The following is a 4689-nucleotide window of genomic DNA, read 5'->3' as shown; positions in this document are numbered from 1 at the left end:
AATCCTTGGCAACAACCTTGGCCTCAACCTCAAAATGCTTTCCAAGCATGGATGCAAAGCATGCAAAATCCTTATGCAAGACTTGCTCAATTCTATCAATATCCTCCATCATTTCAGAATCAGCAAGCTCCACAACTTCCAAACCAAGGTCAACAACTATCATTGCCATACCCTCAACAACAACAAACTCCTCCACAAAATCAAAATTCTCAACTCACCCAGCAGAAGTCAAATCAACTTCCCTCTCAGCCATTACCAAATCCGAATAATAGGAACCCTCAAAATGCTTATGTGATGGAAGGTCAACCATTCCCTACCTATATGGTTGTTCCTCTCAATGAAGTACAACTTAGATCAGGTAGAATCCTAGATCAACCTTCCACAAGTGTTCAACAACCAAGCATTTCTGAGGAGGAATCTCTCAAAGTCAATAAAGGTTCTGAAGTATCACTTCAAAACCAAAATATCCAAAAAGAAAAAGAAAAAGAATCAATCTCTACAACTCCCATAGTTGAGCAACCTACACCTACAGCTACACCTCCCTTTCCTGAAAGATTGCAAATTGATAAAGGGGTGGAAAAGCAGATATGGGTGCCTGACTATAACTTCCTAGATGAATTGAAAAATGTATGTATCAAGATCCCCTTGTTACAGGCCATTAAGGAAATTCCCATTCTAGCGAAGACAATAAAGGAGTTGAGTTTGAAGAAAACAGTAAAAAGAACCAGAGATACTAAAAGGATACATCTAGTTGGAAAAATTGCAGACATAATGATGGGTAAGATTACCATGCAAAAATATGTAGATCCCGGTAGCCCTATTGTCAAAACTCATATTAATGGGGTTGAAATCCCAAATACTCTGATTGACTTAGGAGCCGCGATCAACATCATGAGTAGACAGACCATGGATCAGTTAAAGCTTCCTAATCTTCTCTTTACACCTACTTTGCTGCAGCTTGCAGATAGATCAATCATTAAACCTGATGGTGTATTGGAAGATATTCCAGTCTCTCTAGATTCTTGGGAGTATCCAGTTGATTTTATGATTTTAACTCCCAAGAATAATCTAGGAGGACATCCTCTTATTTTAGGAAGACCTTGGCTGGCCACAGCTGATGCTTTCATAAGCTGTAGGTCTGGAGACATGTATATATCAGATGGTAATTCCACCAAGAAGTTCAACTTGTATCCCCCAGCAAAAGCTATAACAGAAATAGGAGAAGATGAATGGGTAGAGGATGAAGATACTATACAACCAGTTCTAACCATCTCTGAGATCAGTGAGGATAGTCAAATTCTAAATACATTAGAAAATTTTGAAGTATCTTTAGAATATGACTCTGAACATTTTCAGATAGATGCAGACATTGAATATCTCTCCTCTAGACAAATGTCTCTCTTCTCAATGGAAGAGTTTGGTAGTTCTTCAGTTGAAATCCTCCCAGGAAAAACATTAAACATTAACAAAAACTTGGGAAGACCACAACAAGAAGAATTAACTAAACTGTTGCAAAAACATTCCACTGCCTTTGCATGGGAATACACTGACATGAAAGGAATCGATCCTAAGACTTGTATTCATCACATCTACATTGAAGAGAATAGTAGACCTATTAGGCAACCACAAAGAAGGATGAATCCAACCCTTAGGGAAATCGTGAAAGAAGAACTCCAGAAATTGCTCAAGGTAAACTTCATTTACCCCATCTCAGATAGCCAATGGGTTTCTCCCTTGGTTATAGTGCCCAAAAAGAATGGTAAATGGAGAGTTTGCATTGATTATCGAGAATTGAACAAGGCAACCTTAAAGGATCATTTTCCTTTACCTTTTATTGATCAGGTACTAGACACTTTAGCAGGTAAAAAGTATTTCTCATTCTTGGATGGTTTTAGTGGATACAATCAAATTCAGGTAGCACCTGAAGATCAAGACAAAACCACATTTACTTGTCCTTGGGGAACTTTTGCCTACCGAGTACTCCCTTTTGGATTGTGCAATGCACCTGCTACATTTCAAAGGGCTGTATTAGGAATCTTTTCAGATCTGATTCATGATTGTGTAGAGGTATACATGGACGATTTCACAGTTTATGGTAATACATTTGAAGAAACTTTGGAAAATTTGGAAAAAGTACTGGTAAGATGTAAGGAAACAAATCTTTCTTTAAGTCATGAAAAGTGTTTTATGATGTTTACTGAAGGGATTGTTTTAGGACATCATATTTCAGGAGATGGGATCAAAGTTGATAAATCCAAAGTTGAAGTCATCTCTAAGTTACCTGTTCCAAATTGCCAAAAGGATGTTAGAAGTTTTCTTGGGTTTACTGGGTATTACAGAAGATTTATTGAAAACTTCACTAGGATAGCATCTCCTCTTTTCAAATTGCTTACCAAAGACTGTGAGTTTAAATGGGATCCTGAATGTCAATCTGCCTTTGAAGCTTTAAAGTCTAGAATATCTGAAGCACCCATCTTAAGGGGGCCAAATTGGAAACTCCCTTTCCACATCTCTACTGATGCTTCAGATACAGCTCTAGGAGCTGTTTTGGGACAAAAGGATTTGATCCCTTATGCCATTTATTACACAAGTAAGAATTTGACTCCCACTGAGTTAAATTATACTGTTACAGAAAAAGAGTTCTTAGCTGTGGTACATGCAATCAACAAGTTTAGACACTACATAACCGGCTATGAAACCTTTGTCCATACTGATCACTCTGCCATAAGATACTTAATGAACAAACCTGTCACTAATGGTAGAGTTACAAGATGGCTTTTACTCTTGCAAGAATTCAACATTACTGTGTTAGATAGACCTGGAAAGCAAAACACAGTAGCTGATTTCTTGTCTAGAATCCAAAACACTAATGAGGATTCTCCAGTAGAAGATAAATTTCCAGATGAATACTTGTTTGCAGTGACTACCAAGACACCTTGGTATGCAGATATGGCTAATTATCTTGTTACAGGGAAACTTCCTCTACACTTATTTCCTAATGAGAAAAAGAAAATCATTCGGGAGAGTTCACATTATTCTTGGATTTCTAATGAATTGTTCAAAACAGGGCCAGATTGTATAATCAGAAGGTGTGTTCGGGAAGATGAAATGCCTGACATCCTTAAGGCATGTCATGATGAACCATGCGGCGGGCACTTTGCGGATAAGAGGACAGCCTATAAAATCCTTTCTCTAGGATATTATTGGCCTTCTCTCTTTAAAGATGCAAAGCAGTATGTTAAAAGGTGTGACAGCTGCCAAAGAGTTGGGAAACCAACTCCTTCAAATGAAATGCCTCTACAGCCTCAGGTATGCATCGAACCCTTTGAGAAATGGGCTCTAGATTTCGTTGGACCAATTAATCCACCATCAAAGCAAAAGAAATATATACTGGTTTGTAATGATTATGTTACTAAGTGGGTAGAAGCAAAAGCATTGCCTTCTGCCACTGAAAATTCAGTTGTTCAATTTCTTTTTGAGGATATCTTCACTCGTTTTGGTGTCCCAAGGGAAATTGTGACAGATCAAGGCAGCCAGTTTACATCTAATTTGATGGAGAAGCTGATGGAGGAATATAAGATTAAGCACAGAACATCTACTCCCTACCATCCGCAATCCAATGGTCAAGTGGAATCTACCAATAAAGTTCTTGAAGGCATTATCACCAAGACTGTTCATCTTCATAGAAGAGATTGGGCGGAAAGGCTCCCTGAAGCCTTATGGGCCTATAGGACCACATGGAAGAACACAACAGGACATTCTCCCTATGAACTTGTTTATGGGAAGGAAGTCCTGCTTCCTATTGAGTTCCAAATCAAGACCTTCAAGATGGCAGTCCAATTGGGAATGAGCCTCTTAGAAGCTCAAAGACACAGAATGGACCAGCTAAATGAGCTAGATGAAATGAGACAAGATGCAATTCTAAGGACCGATCTAGTTCAACACCAAAGATCTAAATGGCATGATCGTCATATCAAAGAAATAAAGTTTCAGAAAGGAGATTGGGCTCTATTGTTTGATTCAAAATTCAAAGACTTCAAAGGAAAGTTTCAAACTCATTGGCTTGGGCCATATGAGATTGATGAAGTCTTTAACAATGGAGCAGTTCGAGTAAAAACTATCGATGAATTCCATACTCCTCTTATTGTGAATGGCCACCGCTTGAAAATCTACTAGAAGCCATTCTCAAAAGAAGAGTTTGTCAAATTGTTCAAAGGAGATTCTGCAATCAGGCTGGTGGAGAAGGATTCTTCTCCTCCATCAGCCTAAAGCTTTGGTTTTTGAAAAAAAAGAAAAAAAAAAGAATAAATGTATGAGCCTGAAAACCAATCTCTGATTGGCAGTCTCATACAGAAAACCTGAGGTGAAAATCAGGGTCACCTGACACCTCATGTTTTCTAAAGATTTTTTTTTTTTTCTTTCTTCCCTTATTTCATCTCATTTCATCAATCACCACCATTTCACCCACCATTTCATTCATTTTCACTCCACCTCATTTGTTTTCATTCATCCATCCACCCACTACACTCCATCTCATCAATAAAGTCATTTTTTTTTTACAACTAAAGTTGCTTTTGTGCAGTTGGAGGCTACTACTGCAGATTCCGCAGCCATCTGAGGATTCTGCAGCCATCTAATGATTCTGCAGCTCTCTGTACCTGCACAAATAAAAAACACAGTCTGTTTGAA

Source organism: Pinus tabuliformis, chromosome Q, assembly GCF_031772625.1.
Source record: "Pinus tabuliformis cultivar Carrire ecotype Pingquan chromosome Q, CPIR1, whole genome shotgun sequence".
NCBI lineage: Eukaryota > Viridiplantae > Streptophyta > Pinopsida > Pinales > Pinaceae > Pinus > Pinus tabuliformis.
This window is presented reverse-complemented; position numbering follows the sequence as displayed.